Source organism: Sus scrofa, chromosome 1 (assembly GCF_000003025.6).
Source record: "Sus scrofa isolate TJ Tabasco breed Duroc chromosome 1, Sscrofa11.1, whole genome shotgun sequence".
Lineage (NCBI taxonomy): Eukaryota > Metazoa > Chordata > Mammalia > Artiodactyla > Suidae > Sus > Sus scrofa.
Window position 1 is genome coordinate 206,705,419 of NC_010443.5, and position 19,614 is coordinate 206,725,032.

General features: G+C 44.8%; 1 long non-coding RNA gene across 1 annotated transcript in view; it reads right to left on the reverse strand.

The window, feature by feature from the left end:
- Nucleotides 1-14,872, reverse strand: part of LOC102162053 — a 54,424-nt gene extending 39,552 nt beyond the window's left edge. The window contains exons 1-2 of the long non-coding RNA XR_301295.3: nucleotides 13,645-14,872; nucleotides 844-914 (exon numbers count right to left, since the gene is read on the reverse strand). This is a non-coding gene — a long non-coding RNA (uncharacterized LOC102162053). The remainder of the gene's footprint in view (nucleotides 1-843; nucleotides 915-13,644) is intronic.

Consider the following 19,614-nt stretch of genomic DNA (forward strand, 5'->3'; position numbering starts at 1 on the left):
CTCAGACTATACTACAAAGCAATAGTCATCAAAACTGTATGGTACTGGCACAAAGACAGACATATAGATCAATGGAACAAGATAGAAAGCCCAGAATTAAACCCACGTACCCACAGTCAACTAATCTATGACAAAGGAGTCAAGAATACACAATGGAGAAAAGACAGCCCCTTCAATAAGTGGTGCTGGGAAAACTGGACAGCCACATGGAAAAGAATGAAAGTAGAACACTCCCTAACACCATACACAAAAATAAACTCCAAATGGATTAAAGACCTATATAGAAGACCAGACACTCTAAAACTCTTAGAGGAAAACATAGGCCAAACATTCTCTGATATAAATGACAGCAACATTTTCTCAGATCCACCTCTTAGAGTAATGATAGTAAAAACAAAAATAAAAAAAACAGGACTTAAAAGTTTCTGCACAGCAAAGGAAACCCTAAACAAAATGAAAAGATAACCCACAAAATGGGAGAAAATATTTGCAAATTAATCGACTGACAAAGGATTAATCTCCAAAATTTATAAATGCCTCCTGCAGCTCAATACCAAAAAAGGGGGGGGGATCTTTAAAAAGAGGCCAGAGGGCCTACAATCAGAGATGTTGCTGAGTTAATCCTCCAGTGCAGCTGATTGAGGACATGCTTTTAAAAAACAATTATAGGTCAAATCAGGACCAGCAGCATGCAATTTAAGGTGCAATAAAAAGCTTGATTTCTCAACTCAGAGACCTGACTTGGCCTCACAAATTACAGTGGCAAAAGACAGGGCAACACTACTTTTACATCCTTTATTCATTTTCCTATAGAAACAGCAGAAGGAAATATCTCTTGCCTACCCCTTCGAGGCTGCCTTCTTGCTTCAGCATTCTTTTTGCTCCACAAATAGCAAGCACCCAATAAGTGGTACCTATGAGGAAATGATATTCTATTACTTCTGGAGCACTGTAGACCTGTTCCATTTTCATCTCATTTTATTCTCCCAACAATTAGGGTGACCATGGACATCAAACAGCTTCATGTTCATTCCTGCAAGAGTGAACTGAGAGGTTAAGCTTTTAGTCTGGGGTCATGTAATTAATTAATGGCAGTGCTGTTGATTAGGTTTAAGTTTCCTGATTATCTACTACAAGTCAATTTACTGAGCATCTCCTATTTGTTTTTAGGATTGTGCTAAGTATTGAAGATTGAGACTAGGTATCAGTCAGATTAAATCACTGAAACTTCCAGCACTGAATTGGAAGCCACATCAGTGGAGACAAAGTGGATTCCTACTTACTCTTTTTTTTTTTTTTTTTTTTTTTTGTTGTTCTTTTGTCTTTTCAGGGCCACACCCGCATGACATATGGGAGTTTCCAGGCTCGGAGTCAAATTGGAGCTGCAGCAGGCAGCATACACCACAGCCACAGAAACTTGGGATCCACGCCATGTCTGCGACCTACGCCACAGTTCATGGCAATGCTGGATCCTTAACCCACTGAGCAAGGCCAGGGATCAAACCTGTATCCTCATGGATACTAGTCAAATTCCTTTCCGCTGAGCCACGACAGGAACTCCTTGCTTACTCTTAACTAAGTTCTTCCGACACTTTTTTTTTTTTTTTTTGTCTTGGCACAACTATATGCACATCACTCAGTGGACTTCACTCCAACTTCCCACTACAAGCAACATTTTGAAACACTGCTCTCCTGCTCTCAATTCTCTCTGTACCTCGGCAAGTTCTGGGGACTATGTCTCTGCTTTCCCTTCCAGACTCATACCTTGGAGAAAATGGCACTACCACTGGGATTGGTCATCTTGCTGCAGAAAGTAAGAATAACTTAGAATTTGCTTGGGTTATAAAACCACCTCCACTTAAACTTCTCAAACCAACTCAGCAAAGAGCAGAGTGTACCTTCCCCGTGTCCAAGGGCAGCCTTGTTAAGTGACTGAATCTGTGAGCTGTGCTGCATAAGAGACAACCACAAAAATCTCAGTATTCTCAGCAAAAAGCTCTTATTTTTTGCTCACCGATCTATGAGCTGTCAGAGGTTGGGCTGGTGATGTAGGCTGAGCGTGGCTGGGCTTGGTCCCAAACTGTGGATTGAGTTTAGAGCTCCCCCACGTCTCTCATTTTCCCTGGAAGAGCATTTTCCTGTGGCATGTCTTTTCCATGGCAAAAAGCAGGAGCTCTAAGGGCAAGTCCAATCTCACAAGTGTATGTCAAACACATGCTCACATCACATCCACAAACTCCCTAATGGCCAAAGAAAATCACTTGGCCAACTCTAAGGTCAAAGTGTGGGGAAGTACCTCCCACCCACCATAATGCCATGTGAAAGGTGTGCAGGTGTTAGCACTGCTCGAGGGCTGGAAGATCAGACCAATCGTGCAGTCGCCCTGGTAAAGGCAAAGGGCCTGATTCTTCAGGTTGTCCTTGATGGCTTGGCCCCTAGGTACCTGCCCTTCCAGCAGCTCAGAGTTCTGGCTTTGACCATTGAGCTACCCCACCTTCTCCTTTCCCTCCACCACCACCCTCCCCCAACTCCATGACACTACCATTTCAAAAGCAGCTCATCCCTTCTCATGCTGTCTTATTAAAAGCTTTCTGCCAGGCTGGGAAGTTGAGAAATCCCACCTGCATCTAATATATGATAATTTACTAATGTGACCCAGCTCTGTTGGCTTTTTCCCTCAGTCTGTTGCTTGCCTGTTGCATTGTTGTTGGCCAAGTTCCAAAAATCAATAGGAGAGGGAAAAAAGAAACGGTTTAGATGATGATTACCCAAATATCCAAGCCATTCTCCAGGTAATGTATCCATACTGAGTGAGACTAGCATTTGGAACAATAATGTTACGAGAAATGGAAAATAAAAAATTCCCATGAAAGTAAATAGGTCCTACAAGTATGTCTTTGCAGGCCCACACCATGGCACCTCACAGGTTTAGTCACTCACACCTCTTCCATATTTTCAGAGCCATTAACCAGGGTGGACTTGTCAGGGTTTCAACAATGTAATTGCTTCGCTATAAATTTCCCTGCTGGCTGGGGCCTGAGGTTTCCAATAATCACAGGCAAAGGCAGAAGTCAAAATAGACAGTGCACAGGGGAAAGGAGAGGACCTAGCATGAGGATTCCCTGAGGTGGGGGCACCTGGGGTGACATGGAGAGGGGGCGAAGACCGCCAGAGGAGAGGATTCTGAAGAGGAGGGGGTGAGACCGCGGCAGCTTAAGTTTAGACTGCAAGACAGGTTCTTGCTTCCTGACAGCATGAAAACAAGCCTAACATGCTGGCTCCCTCCCACACAACCAACCTGGAAAAACCACAGAAAAAAGAAGCAAAATTGGATGTGGGGACCCCTTGGTAGACTGAACATGGGTGGGGATCAACTTGATGCAGCAGGTATCAGAGGAAGCTCCCAAGTGCTGCTCTTGCCATTTCCTTTGGAAAGTAGTCACATGCCCCACTGTGGAGAAGAAGGCAGTGGCTCAGCCAGGTGGTAGGTGCGACAAGGGTGAAGGCAGGACAAGGTCAACACCCTGAGCCATGACAAACTGACAGAAAAGTACAGACTGGCCAGCTGGGTCCTGAGCATTTCATTCCTCTACCACCTCCATGCTCTCTCACCTCTGGGTTGGTGGATCACAATCAAAAGTTGTGTTATTCAAAGTGCTTGTGACTTCCACCCACAATGAGAAAACACATTTTATGTGGTGACTGCTCAGTACACATATAGCCCTGTACAAATAAAAGAGAGTTTCACAAAAGAAGGTTTTTACTGTTGAGATGTCCTTTACCTTTTCCACCTATTCTATCCATTCCAATCCATTCCGTTCCATTTTTTCTCCCTCCCCTCTCCTACCTTCCCTTCTTCTCTCTCCCCTTCTTTTTCCTCCTCCTCCTCTATCTGCTCTTCCTCCTCTTCCTCCTTCTTCCTCTTCCTCCTCTCTCTCCCCTTCTCCTCCCCCACTCCCATACTGGCTGGCTCACTAAATTGATCATGACCCCTTAATGGGTTGTCACTCAGAGTTTGAAAAACTTGCCCATAGCAATTATTTCCTTCCCAAGTTACTTTCTCAGAGCATTAAGAGAGGATCCTGACCAAAGCTGCAGCAGAATGAAGGGGCAAATAATTGAGGTGATGGGCTCTAGTTCTAATAGACTTAGATACTCTGCCTTGGAGCTCACTTCTGCCACTCTTCTAGGAGCTCCATCAGTCTGGAACCCATCCACCAACACAAGTACAGACATGGCTACTTTTACTAAAGGAAAAATATTTTTTATATAGAAGGTTATATTCAGGCAAATTATGATAATCTAGGGGCTCAATAGATACATTTTCCATAATGCAAGGCTTTAGCAGGCTTGCCACATAAGAACTATTTAGACAACTCAGGTAGGAAGTAAATTCAGAAAACCGCTGTAAGAAATATGGGAAATAAAAGGATTCAAATAATTAGTGGAATTTTTGCTGTCCAAAAAATTAAAAAACAAAGCAAAATAAATAAATGTATTCATAATAATACAGAACAAAAGTTTCAAACAATATCAACAAGGGAAGGATACAAAGAGACATGAGAATGTGCTAACATTTCCAACTTGTTCATGGTAAGATTATAGCTTGATGATCATGATCAATAATAGATAGATGACAGATGGGCAGAACACAGGTAGATCGGTGATAGCTATAGAGTAAGTGTAAGGAGAAACTGAGACCCTCAGATTAGCTGAAATTTTAGCATATATATATCAATATGCGGCCTATGAGAAAAATGAAAAGAGGTGAAAGGATGAAAAAATAATCAGGGAAAGCAGGAATCAAAGAGGCTCAGAGCATCAGTTTCACTATCTGACAATGGAATTCAAGACAAAAATAATATGAAAAACAATAAAGCAAGAGCCATATAACCATCATTGGGATATTTGAACTTCACAATATGGGTTCAATATATATAAAGTAACAATGATAAAACTGGGAGAAAAAGGAAACAAGGCAACACCCCCCCACACACACACAGAAAAGCACCCTGTCCTTAGAGTATGTGATGGCTTCCTACTTCCTCAGGATAAAGTTCAACATCAGGGATTGCGAGACCCTGCATTACACGGTCCTTCTTACCTTTCCAGCTTCTGTGACTTCTCATGCCTCACGAATGCCAATATCTGAGGGGCATGGAGATGCCCACCAGTGGGAAATCCAATTTCTTCAGGTAGGCCGGGAAGTGAAAGAGGTATTTGAGGAAGTTAAATAAGCTGGAGGGTGCTACGTAGGTGGGACAGTTTGAAATAGGTGTTAGAAAACCAGGTGGGAGGCTTCTGAGATAATCATGATGAGATCTCAGACCAGAGGATGGCAGTGGATGAAAGAAAAAACGACATACACAAGAGAAATTTTTGAAGACTTGATGGATGATGCAATAAGAGGCAGGAAGGAGGAGATGAAGGAATCAAAGATAATCCTGACTTTGAACTAGAGGAACCAGATGCAGAGCTGCAAAGATGGAAGTGGAGAAGGGGGGCCCTCATCCTTCCCGAAGATCAGGAGTAACATATCGACTTCAGGCAGCTGTGCAGGCCGGTGTGCGGGCTGCACATGTGGAAATGTGTTAGAGATGGCTGCACACAGGGCACAAGATCTAAGGCAGAAACACAAACGTGGGAGTGGGGATCGTTCTCACAGGGTCAGAGTTGACAGCACCTGAGTGAATGGAAAGCCTGAGGGAGGAAGGGGAAGAAGAAAGTGCAGAAGGCTGAAGACTTGACTTTGGGAGTCACAGACACATAGACGAGGCGACAAAAAGGAGAGGGGGGCCTCCAAGCAGGAAGGAGAGACAGGCATATCTACCTGACATGCAGACATAACTGTCAATTACAAGAAGCAGGAATGAATTCAAATGAGTAAGGAGGAAGGGAGGGAATTTATTGGCTGAGAATCCAGGTGTAGACTCTGACTGCAGGTATGATTAGATCCTGGTGCTCAAATGATGCCATTAGAAATCCATGCTCTTCACTCTTCTTCCCTTTCTGGTAGCCTTACTTTCTGACAGGTTTTCTCCTCATGATGGCCCCTTGGAAGCACTTGACTTTTATCCTCTCATCACATCAACCAAGATGAAAGAGAATGTCTTCCGCCCCCAAATTCCAACAAAAGTTTCCAGCAGAAGTTGCAGTTGTGATTGGACCACCTGGGCTCCCAGGACCAAACCTGGCCAGACCCGGGCCAGGTGTCTCAAAGTCTCTGCACCCATACCTATATGAACTAAGCACTGGGGGAGAGGGCTGCCCTAAATGAAAGATGGTCATGCAGCTTCCACAGTAGAAGAGAAGAAATGCTCCCAGAGAGGCAGAGAGAGGGCCCAGTGAGAGAGGGGAAGGTATGAAGCAGCCTGGGGTGGAGATTGGGTGGCCAGACACCGGAAACATCCTATGAAGACTAATGCAGGGGCTATGGAGGCTGCACTTGGCTACATGGGAAACAGGCCAGCTCCTCTCTCCTCCTACATCTTCCTCCTGCCTTAGGAGAGCGAGTCTGAGGACAGTGAAGCACCATCCTCAGCTTTCCTTCCCCCTCGTCCCCCAACCTGGCATCCAGAGCCCCGGTGTGTGCAGCTCCCCCCACCCCTCACCATGTCCTTCCAGAGACATGCTGCAGCCACTTTGGCTGGGGCCTGCAGGCCTCTCAGGCCATAAAAAGTCCCTCTGGCTTCAGAAAGCAGCCTTGTAACATGAGACCCAGGTCCTTCCTGGCTGGACTTCTCACCACACACATCACACGATTCCTTCTTTCCCGGCAGGTAATTTTTCCAGTGAGAGCATCACCCCTCCTCTGGCTTTTGCCTCTGATCCACCCCCACCCATTGTTTGGCGAGGTAGGACCAGCAACGCTCCTTGGCTGGACTTCAGAGTCCCGGTTCAGCCGGGGGGTACTAGGCTGGGGTTTAACCACGGACACCGAGGGGCTCATGTTATATGAATCATCTCCCCGGCGCACCGAGACATCAAACCACACTTCACCCCTCGCTCTTTCTTTCCTGGCTGCTTCAGCTCATTGGCGTTTAAAGCAACGTCGCTGGCAGCAGCTCATCTGGAACATCCTGGCATGCTCCCCTTTTCATGAAAGTGAGCACCCTTTACCTCAGAGAGTGAGGCAGACAGACAGACAGACAGATGGACAGGGAGAATGGCGTCCTGTGCACAGGAAGGATGAATATGGATTTTGGACTTGGGTGGTGGGAGGGGGAGCCTGGCCATCACTTTCAGCGCCACACTCTGGCCCGGGATGCATCAACAGCGGCTCCCCTTAGGAATCTGAGTGGGCTCTTTCTTGTGTGAGGTTTTGAAGCGTGTCAGCATTCCTGGGCACTGTCAGCCTCCTCCAAATGACCCGAGTGGGGGTGTGAATAGCAAGCTCTCACCGCCTTGGGCTGTGCAGAGGGAGAGGCTGGGAATACTGTTCCAGAGCTTTCCTCTCGCTGTGAAAATCAAGCAGAAATGCCTCATCCTCAGCAACCCAAATACCCTTGAAGATCAAGGGGCAGATAAGCTAATCTATTATAAATTCTAATGCAGCACTGTTCCCTGACCAGAGCCTTCTCTCCTTCAGTGCCCCGAGCATTAGCCAATATTTCATCAAAACCAGCTCCCTTATGCAGGCCTGCGTCTGCTCCTCCCACTCACCCCCAAGAGGCTCACATACTGGTATCTTCTTTGTGCATGTGCTACACACGCACACACACACACACACACATACATACATGCACACACATGGACACATAAGGACATATAGAAAGCCAGATCCTCATCATCCTTCCTTATTTATGACCCTATCTTGCCCAGCCTGGCTTAAAATTTTCATTTTTCACTCTCAGAATGTTTGAAGCCCACAAAAGGATGCTTAAAAACACCAAAAAGATAACACACACATATGCATACAAATACACATCAAGGAGACTCTCAGGCAACCTACCCCACAGCTCACGGCAACACCGGATCCTTAACCCACTGAGCAAGGCCAAGGATCGAGCCCGCAACCTCATGGTTACTAGTCGGATTTGTTAACCACTGAGCCACAACGGGAACTCCCCGTATGGTCGCTTTGATACCTGCTCAGTCTTAATTCTCCCTCCTATAAAGTGGGTCTAAAAAACCCACCAAGAGTCCACCTGTGGGAATTCCTGTGTTAGCCCTTTGGAAGATGAACACATGGTTGTCACCATTCAGCCAGGATAGGTTGGGGCTCAGCCTGACCCTGAGACCCTGTCTGGGTGAGCAAGCAAAGACGAAACGGCCACCATGAGAACTGCACTTCTGGCAGAACACACTGTTACCTGAGGTTTCTGCTGAACATTACTGATAATCCTAAAGGAAAACTTCTGTAGGGCTTCCTGCGTGCCTCACACTGTGTTCCACATGGATTTGCTCATTGGCTTCTCTGAACCACCCTCTGAGGAAGGTGCTATCACAAAGCCCTAGTTTAGAGATGAAGAAACAATAGTGGAGAAGTTGGGTAGCTGGCTCTGAGCGGTGGAGCCAGACTGTGCTTTTAACACCTACAATATACTGCAGCGAGCAAGGACTTGAGCAAGGGAGTGCGTGTGTGGGCGTGAAAAGGAGCCTGGCAGAAAGCGCAGCGTAGTACCCCAGGGTTAGGGTGGTAGGATGACAGATGGTTTCTTTCCTGCCATATTTCACCTAGTTTCTCATTTCCACAGTGAATGTGGATTGATTTTATTTTTTATTTTTGGCCATGCCCATGGCATGTGGAAATTCCCAGGCTATGGATTGAACCTGCGTCACAGAGGTGACCTGGGCCACAGCAGTGACAATGGCCGATCCTTAATGCACTAGGCCACCAGGGAAATCTCACAGATTGTTTTTATTTATTTGTTTTTTTAAGGAATTTCAGTGAGCTAACAGAGAAAGAAAATTAGCCACTTTGTTTTCACATCTAAAGTTGGAATTTTAATTTTTTTGACTTTATAATGATTTTTACTCTTTCCATTATAGCTGGTCCCTTGGATTGCTTTTATAAGAATAATTTTTAAATGCTATTTTGAACAAGCAGCTCCTATTTCTGTTTCTCGTAATAGGAGAGCTTTCCCACCAGAGAGAAGCAGGGCCAAGGCTCACAGGCAGGCTCAATCCATTCCTCAGGTGCAGCCCCAAACAAGGCAGAATGGCCAAGAAGCAGTTTAGTCTACTGTTAAGAAATATCATTGTTAGAGTAGGGGAACATCGCCTCCTGTACCCCAAATCTACCTGAGCTCCTGATGACTGTGGAAGCATCAGGGAGACAGCGGGAATGATGGAAAGAGACCTGGATGGGGTCTGGAGACCAGGTTTCTAGGCTTTTTCTCCTGTTCATTTTGTGGTAGCCAGATCATCTCTTCACCACCTGAACCAGCTTTCTCACCTTGTGACCTCTGCGGGCCTCCTGGATTCTAAGGCAACCCTACGAGATGCTGCGTAATTGCCAGCCACTACAGGCTCTTCACAAGTACTGTCTCGCTTTATCACCACAAAAATCACCGGGAGTTGACCTTGATGTTCCCATTGCACGGAGGGGAACCCTGAAGCTCCAAAATGAAATAACTTCATCGAGACCACAAAGCAGGGAAGCCAGTGAGCTTGGACGTAAACCCAGGTATGTCTGAGCCCCAGGTTTTGGAGTTCTTTTGGAGTGAATCACATTGTCAGAATTCGAATGTCAATAACGTAAAGACAAACCCCTGGCCCACTTCAGTAATGTGTCAAAGGGGTGTTGACATTATCATGACTGCTTTGGGGGTTGATTTTTAAGCAAAGCGCTCTGCAACTCTCAGTCTGTTTCAGCCCATCCGTCTCTCCCTCTTGTCACGCAGGCTCCACAACTTCCTTCAGGGCCTCTCAAGTCTTCCCAAGTTCATCAGGAAGAGAGCACAGTGCCCTGGCACCCACAGAGAGACAATCACACATTAGCCCCTAGGTGCTGGCCCATAAGCTTTTCCCAGAACGGACCAGAAGTGGGAGGGAGGAGGGGCGTTTGCACTACGCCCAGCCTGTAAGCTCTTCGGGCAGCCAGCAATAATGGAGAATGTGATAAGCTGTCACTAGAAGCCAGCTCAGTTCTCTGAGACTTAATGGTAGAATAACACAATAGGGTCAGACTAAAAAGGTTCCCTTATGAAAATTTTATCAGCAACTTTGGTAAATGGCTGAGGGAAAGGTGCTCTGCTCCCAGGCAGACCTGGGACCCGATTTTACAAGGTACAGGCGGCCTGCATTGCATCACCCCCACAAGATATTAAGGGCACTCAAATTGAATTAACACCAAATCAAGCCGGTGCACTTAACAATACAAATGCACTTAAGGGATGCCTCAGGATGATTTGTGACTAAAGAAAGCAAAGAAGAAAACAGCCTGCAAGCCACAAGGGTGGTGTTGTGTGTCATATACAGGAAAGGCCATAAGTAGAACTTAGAATACCGGAAAACCATGAACTTCGGGGGCTCGCAAATACCTTAGACCCAGTTGTAGAGTAGGAGGCCGTTTTTGTGGTATGCAGAAACAATTGATAAATAAATTACGGCCAATTTTCTTAGTGGCATGGCCTCCATTACCTCTGACAGCGGCGTAACTGCTCTGCTAAGATGATAAGAGGCAAATAGTGGTGTATCAGGTAGTGCCCCAGGAAATCCTTCACCAGTTGCCTGGTCTCCTCATGACAGTGATGACACAAAAATCCTCAGTGAGAGCCAAGTGATGAGAAGTGACAGCTCGCCAGGCAGACCGTGACAGGTCCTAAGAAGAATCAGCTGAAAATGTCCCCAGCAGATGGGACCCCAGAGTCAGGGCCAGCCCCTTGGTTTCTAGACATTTCCAACCAGCGTTTGTCAGCACACGCTTTCTCCTCCTATGTCTTACTCGCTCCTTTGCTCTCAGTCTCCTTCATCCTCTCTTCACCCCCTCACCACCTCTCTCACAGAGACCCTCTCTACTGAGCTGGAAGGCAATTTGGCCATCTTCATAGATGGATGGCTCTTCTGAGATTACCTCGGAAACTTGGATACATTCTGGACTGCGGAGAATTCAGGGGGAAAACATGGCCTCACTGGGGATTCCTTTCCATCAAGTGAAATACACACAAAAGCAGGCTTTTGTTATCCTTCCAGGCAAGAGCTTTCTCCACGCAGGGTCTCACTCTGAAAACGGGCTCCATTTAGGTCGGAGGTGGCCTCATTTTGTCAGAGTTAAAGCAATTGCTCGTCGAATCATGAGGTGGCTGGGAAACTGGGGCAGGCAGGTTCAAGTTTTCACTCCAGAGAAAAAAGTTCTTCAGTAGGACCATTTCTAGCTGCTGGTAGGTCCCAGCCGGGACTTGCCTCCTCTGGGAGGCAGGCATTATCTTGAGGGGAACACAGAGGACACGAAGGTTTCACTGTCTGGAATGACGGATCTCAGGCAGGTTAGAATTTAGTTGTGTGACTGTGAATAATTTCTTTGAGTCGTACTTTCTCCTTCAGTAAAATGAAGACATTTGCATCTTTTCTAATGTCCTCATGGGATTGTCTTGAAGAAGCATCAAAAGTAATTTTGGGAAAGGCCTTTGAAACTAGGAACTGTCTACAAATAGAAGGTGTTGTTATGACGAAAATAATCTACAAAATACACATGCATGCCCACTTCTTCCAAATCCAGTCCTAGGTCCCAAGAAAGAATATTCAAACTACCTGGTTTTCCATAACAGCAGCCTTCATTCAAATAATCAGAGGAAGAGAAGAACAAGCCAATATAAAGGAAATCCACTAAAATCTCCAAACTTTACTGTACCAATTACTTGTTAGCTTCTCCCATACTGAACTTTGAAGCCAAAACAAGGAATGATATCATTCCTGGCCTTCCCAGGACCACCAAATACGACTGTAGGCTTTTGACAGGATGTCTTGCTTCTTAGAGTGGAAGCCAAAGATCGGCCCTATCTTCAGATCATCCTCAGAGAGGTCAGCTAGCACAACAGGTGACAGCATCATATGACACATATTCTTCTGGGTCCTTTACCATCACCCTGGACATCTGGAATCCCTGCCTATGTCCTGATCCCACCTATTCTATTCTACATGATCCTTTATAGGCTTAGGAATCACTACTTAGATTGCTTACTTTTTACCTATTATTAGTCCTCTTTGCCTCAAATGACTTTCTTTGAAGCTCATAGTATTATTCATCAACGGTTCATCTAGTCAACAAATATTTACTGAGTGCTTACCATGTGGCCAGTACAGTGCTCAAAGTCCGGAATGTAGGGGTAAATCAGACAATATCCCTAACTCAAGGAGCTCCCTTTCTGCATCACTGTCCCTTTCTTAATCCCATCTTTGGTGTCTCTATTTAGTCTGAAATGCAGAGAGCTGGCCATGATCGTATAGTGGTTAGTACTCCACGTTGTGAAATGCAGAGAGCTAAGTTGAGCACAACTCTCTAGTGAGGCAGGCCTCTCCACCAGTTGGAAAAGAAGCAAAATTTGTGTTACCTAGGAGTCTCCACATATATGTGGCTAACTCCATCCTTCAGGCCCATTGGACAGAATTCATTCCTTCCTCACCTGGGCTCTTATAGGCTCATACTTCTACATATATACTTCTACTACATAATGTGTTCAGTTGTTTGTTTATGTGTCTCTTGAACACATTCTATCTTTCAGACTTGGGTACCATGCTTATCTTGCTCATGCCCAAATCCAAAGGTCATATCACAAGACTTTGTCTTTAGCTGGTCCTCAATAAGCCTTTCAGAATGAATGAATGAATGAGTGATTGAATTTGTCATCACATTACTTTCTTTCATGACCATCTTCCCTTTCTTTTCTCTTTTCTATTATCAACAACCCCAGCCTATAATCCAGGGAGGCAGTGTATTTCAGTGGTGACAATACAGGCTTCTTCTGGAGTGTTTGGGGGTTGGCTCCTGTTGGCTTGCAAGAGCAGATTGTTAAGTATTCTGGAATCTGAGCTGATTTTAAACTAGTGGTAAGTTAAAATTGCCCTTGGTAGGAGTATTTACATGATGGATGGAAGGTTTTGTTTTGCTTTTATTTTTTGGAAGCCTGTTTGTCAGTACATCACTGCTCTGATTTAGCCAGACTTAGATGTGTGCTTCCACTTTGCCACTCACTAACTGTGACCTTGGATAATCTGCTTGGTATCTCAGACTCAGTTTCCTCATCTATAAAGTAGGAATAATAATTATGGCTTCACAGGGTTGTTGTGAAAGTTAAGTGACCTAGAGTTTATAAAGTGCTTAGCATAGTTCCTCCTACATGGTAAGTGGTCAGTAAAAGCAATTTATTAGTATCAGTGTTTGTATTAGCATCATTTCCTGGCTTTCCGTTAATGCATTCTTTCATCCAGCTTGTTAAAGTTATATTTCTTATTCACCAAAGGATTTGGGACAACTGTGTAATGTAAAAGCCATAAAATAGAAAATATAAATTATAAATCAGGATAAGGGAAAATAAAAATCACAATACAAAGTCAAAATCACATTACCATCATGACTGGATGGAATCTAATAGACTAAGACTCACTCGAGCATTAGACGGAGATTTCTTAAGGTACTGCCAACAGAGTCTCAACATGTTAGAGTGCACAGGGCCTCAGAGATCTTTTAGTTCAATTCCTTACCTTACAGATGGAAAACTGAAGGAGGCAGGTACGCAGGACTCGTTTCTTAAACATTTATAGTCACAATGGCAGATGTTTTCACTTTCATGTCCACACTGTTCCATTTTACAGATGAAGCCACTGAGGCCAGGAAAAACACACAGTACTGGTAGGAGGGAAATGGTACTGGTAGGAGGGAAATGGTACTGGTAGGAGGGAAATGGACCCAGATTCCCATTTCCCAGTCCACTCCCTTCGTCTTTCTGGGTACCATGCTATTTCCTCACTGCAGGAAGGGCTTTTTTGTGGTAACAGCTTCCCAAACATCAAAAAAAAAAAAAAAAATCTCTCAAGGTGCAACAGAATCCCAGTCAAATGGAGAAACTGCAGGCACTGTGGTGGAGCGCACTTCCCAGGGAATTTCCTAGGTCTGGCTGTGATATATGAAAGAAGGACACGTGGAAGCCCACTGGCAAGAAGAGCTGCTTTTACATAAAACATGTCCTCATTTTGTGTTGGCTTTTGAAAAGAGAACCCCGTTCTTAATTCATATTCATTTGTGGTCCCCTCTGAAGTTCAGGTCTTTCTTCTGCAGGTCTTAGAACTAGATTTTTTTTTCTAACTTGTACTAATAGCTTCAACCTCATTCTTCACAAAATCTTCTGTTGGAGTGGTTCTCAGCCACAGAAATCAAATCTCTTTTCCTTTCTTTTCCATCTGAAAGAAGCCACACAAAACAAGGAGTTAAAAAGCAATAGGCAGGATGGACATGGGAGGGCAAGGAAGAGCCTGCATAATTCACAAAGTGAAGGAATCCTCCATTTATGGAGAGCTGACAGCAATGTCTCATTTACTAGGCCACCACCTTTCTTTGGCAGCAAGCAGGCCGGTGGCCCAGCCTGGGAGTTCTGTTTTATGGGAATCATATTATTGCCCTCAGAGCTGTAGCTGACCTCACACCAAATAAACACGTCAGCCACTTCTCAAGTCCCTGTTCCCAGGTGTGGCGGGGAGGCACCGTGCAAGCACCCTCATGGCCATCGCTCCCTTTTTCCCCACCTCTACTTAGAAATGACTCTCAAAGGTCTAGTGTCCAGCCTCTTTTTTTTTTTTCCCCCTTATCCCCTTCCCCAAATTATCTATCACATCTGTCTAAGATCTCACAAACTGGACATGAATTGCCATCTGAGTGCAGGGCAAGCCACTCTCCTTCAGAGAAACTACTGGATATTAAAGAAGATCCTAGGTGTTCCCATTGTGGCTCAGTGGGTTAAGGACCCAACATTGTGTCTATAAGGATATGGGTTCAATCTCAGTGGGTTAAGGATCCGGTGTGCCTGTGGCTGTGGCATAAGTTGCAGCTGCAGCTCTGATACAACCCCTGGCCCAGGAACTTCCATATGCCATGCTGCAGCTGTAAAAAGGAAATAAAAGTGAGAAGATCCTAGAAGGAGGAAGACCAATACACAACTATACAGAAATTCTATGTTATTCATCTTTCAAAAGTTAGGTTGGGCACTTCGGTGTTTTTTAAGTTTCTTTGCGCAGTGGTTTTTTTTTTTTTTTGGCTATTTCTTGGGCCGCTCCCTCGGCATATGGAGGTTCCCAGGCTAGGGGTCGAATCGGAGATGCAGCCACCAGCCTACGCCAGAGCCACAGCAACACAGGATCCGGGCCGCGTCTGCAACCTACACCACAGCTCACGGCAATGCCTGAGCGTTAACCCACCGAGCAAGGGCAGGGACCAAACCCGCAACCTCATGGTTCCTAGTCGTATTCGTTAACCACTGTGCCACAACGGGAAATCCATGCGCGGTTTTTTAAAATGCGTTTTTTATGATTTGTCTTTCACACAGCAGAATTAACTGCTCCAGACTTAATAATCCTAGGTTGGCCTAACCACAAGTATAATTCAGAACCCCATCACTCTGCCACCTGTTGGGTAAGCTTGGGTAACACTGACTCACTCGTCGGTTTTTAAATGAAGCACATGATAAAAAAGATCTGTGACCAAAAATCAAACATAACTCCCACAATCCACTGGAAAGCCAACTCTAAGCACTGTTTGCAACATCCACCATGTGGAAGTCCTCTCTGGATGCTGATGTGCTCATCTGGGAATGTTGGCAGTTGGGCCATGGTTTCCACAGAAGACTGATGTGGGTTCCAACACTACCACTCACCACTTCTGTGACCTTAGTCAAGTCTCATCGACCTTAGTCCTTGAAATGTAAACAGGAATATTAATAGGTGCCTTAGGTCTTTCGTACAGCAAACATGAATGTGCTCTGGAAACAATAATGTGTTTTTTTTAAATGGCAGCTGTTGTTATTATGATAAGGGCAAAAGTGAGAGGAGCGTGCATTTCATGTGACAAAATCTGGGGTGCTGGATTCTGGAAGCACTTCCTTCAGAACCAGCAGGGAGGCCACTGTGGAGACAGGAATGGCCTGACCTTCCTCGGTGTTTGAGTGAAGCAGCTGCATCTAGGGATGGAGGAGAGTGATGCATTGTGGGAAAGTCCACAGCTTGCCCACTGCCCAATCAGCTGACTTGAAACCACACTCTTTAGGAAGTACTGTGTGTATACCCTGACAAGGATTGAAACACCTGGGCTTCCTCTGAGATGGTTTTTCCCAGGGCCAATCCTACCTTGGAACTCTGCTGAGGAATTTCCTTTCCTTGCTACTTGAGACAAATAAGAAGCACAGTTGAGACAATCATAACTCTATTCTGGAGGTGAAACAACAGCTCTGGTTTGGCCTGTGTTTTCGTCCCATTTCTCATTCAGGTTCTACCAGAAGTCTCCCAAGGGAAATAGGCCTGGGAGTTGGTATCTTTGTGGGTCTATGACAAGGTCTTTCATCTTCTGCTTCTCAAGTTTCTGAGTCTATAACTTGTAAAATTCAACTTGCAAAGCACCTCTCTAGGCAGAAGTACTGCTGAAATTCATGGCATCCTCCACCTCTGAGGACCAGGGGCGCAGGCACCTAGGTGGAGAAGGCCCTCACCTTACAAACATGTCTGGACCAGGTGAGGGTGACTCCCTCAGGCCAGCAAGGAACCCCACATGCCAGGCTGTCGCTGCAGGGTAACAGGCAAGGGGCTGAGAAATGGAGGGAGGAAGAGGCAGGCGAGTGTTCTCACGGTGGCCGGTGAGGGGAGAGTGGAAGGATGTGGTCATGGGGAGAGAGGAAAGAAAGATGAATGGGGCCTGAGTCAGTCATAGGCTAAAGCAAACAGGAAGGTTTTAAAGTGAGATTTGAGGAGAGGAAGTGGTTCTGAGCAAGGGAGGGAGAGAGTTCCAGAGATCTGTCTTGGAAAAGAGCTACTCTTCATTTTTTTGGATAGTCCTACTCATGTGAACATTTCTTGGCGGTACTGACAGACGGGTGAACCAATTTTATATTTTTTATTTTTTTCAATCACAACTGGCTCCAACCTTTCCCTAGAACTTGAACCAAAAAGGATTAAGACTTTCGGTTTGAAAACATTCAGTGTATTCATTTGCGTTAAACAGCACCGCTGCCTGCTGTTCTTAGCAAACACTCAAGGCCACCCAGATGAAGGGAGCACAGGGAGGGGAGTGGTCTGTCCAACTGAGGTCATCTCTTGAATATTATGTCCACTGTGTCTCCATGGTCCAGGGAACATGATCCCTGGAGAGCTCAGCATCTTTCTAAATCTTTCTAAATTGCCAGATGTGGAACTACAGTTGGCTCACTCTCTACCTGGCAAGAGGGGCTGTGCGTGGTGGAAGGAGGGGATTCAATTCCATCGAATTGCAGGGCTGGGGGTCTAGGGTAAATGCACATGAAAGCATAAGGGTTTTTCACTTGGGTTTCCCAAGGAAAGCACCAAGACACAGATCCAACCGAATAAAGGGCAACCACCTTCAGAGAACTAATCTCAGGACAGCTCTAAAAGCCAAAACAAAAAACAAACCTTTCATTTAAAAGACTTAAAAACAGGAGTTCCCGTCGTGGCTCAGCGGTTAATGAACCTGACTAGCAGCCATGAGGGTGCGGGTTCAATCCCTGGCCTTGCTCAGCGGGTTGAGGATCTGGCGTTGCCGTGAGCTGTGGTGTAGGTCACAGACGTAGCTCTGATCCTGAGTTGCTGTGGCTGTGGCATAGGCCAGCAGCTACAACTCTGACTGGACCCCTAGCCTGGGAGCTTCCATATGCCTCAGGTGCGGCCCTAAAAGACAAAATAAATAAATAAATAAAATAAAATAAAATAACAATAAAGGACTTAAAAACAGCAAATCTTTCCAGCTCCTTGGGGAAGTCCCCTTCCCAAGACAGTTTATCAGAAATTGTTTTGTCCATGTTGTGAAAGATAATAAAATCCTCTGGCCTTCAAGAATTCCAAGGCTTTGCTCTCGCTTCTTGTTTTATGACTCTGGGAAATGAACCTTCATAATCCTCATTTTCCTCATCTATAAAATGGGGATAACAAGCTCTGTTCCCACCTTAAAGGTATTGCATGTTTTGAATTTACATACAGATGTGGCCATGTACACAAAAGAATATTATTCACAATAGCAGCGATGTTTGCAGAACAACTAATAACATCCAGGATATCATTTGTTTCTTCCCAGTTTAAAACTGGACTCAGGCATGACCAAGCTTAATGCTGGATCACTTTTTATTGAGCTAGAAACTAAACTATTTAAATAAAAACCCCAGTGTTTTCCTGTGCTCTGTCCACAGTCTCTATTATGAAATCCAAACTCACCCCACATTGCAATAAAATTCAAACTTTGGTATAGTGAACAAATTCTAAATGCTTAGAGTATTTTTAATAGCTTTATTGAGATATGATACATGTTTCCTTATATACAGGTTTCCCCACTATCCAAAAGTACCATGTTTCCCTGAAAGCTTCCATAAGCCAAAGTGGCATTAAAGCAGAGAAACAATTACCTTAGCACACATCTTGCTGATGCATGTATGAAACAAATCGAGTTAAAGCACAGAGGCTCACAGACACAGTTCAAAGCTATGGCAGCTTGATGCTGAGTATAGTTCCCCAGAAGGAATTTGCTGGGGCCACTTTCTGCCCCTGTAATGGCTCACTGCAAAGTCCACCCTGAAGTCTATGTTCGCTTTTTGCCTTTTCCTGTAAAAGCAAAAATCCTCTTTGGATTTCTTTGAGTTAGTGAATTGGGTACTAACAGAAGTCCTTCATAAAAGAGAAGTGGTGAAAAGTGAACTTTTGCAAAGTGGGAGATACCTGTGTTAGTTTTTTGCGCCTTAAAACTTTGCTGTGTTGTAGTCCCTGCCCTCAAATGACTATAAAGTTTAAATTTAACTTAGTGGGAGTTTCCATCACGACTCAGCAGAAACAAATCTGACTAGCATCCATGAGGACAGAGGTTCAATCTCTTGCCTTGCTCAGTGGGTTAAGGATCTGGTGCTGCCGTGGGCTGTGGTGTAGGTCACAGATGCAGCTCAGATCCCCAGCGGCTGTGGCTGTGGCTGTGGCTGTGGCGTAGGCCAGCAACTACAGCTCTGATTCAATCTATAGCTTGGGAACCTCCATATGCCATGGGGGCAGCCTTAAAAAGATAAATAAATAAATTAATTAATTAATTAATTAATTTAACTTGGTAATAATTTGGTGCTATTAAAAATCCAGTTACCCAGTCACACTAATCACATTTCAATTGCTCAGTGCCTATGGACTTGACAATAAAAATATGGACTCTTTCCATCATTGCAGAAAGTTCTATTTTAGAAACATTGTTCTAAAATAATCTCAGGCTTACCTTGGAGATACTGTGGATAGGGTCCAAACTACCACAATAAAGCAGATATGACAATAAGGTGAATCACAGGAATTTTGTGTTTTCCCACAGCATATAAACTTTATGTTTACCCTATACTGTAGTCAATACATTAAGTGTGAAATACCATTATATCTAAAAAAGTACATTCTTTAATTAAAATATTTACCTGTTGGAGTTTCTGTGGGTTAAGAACCCAA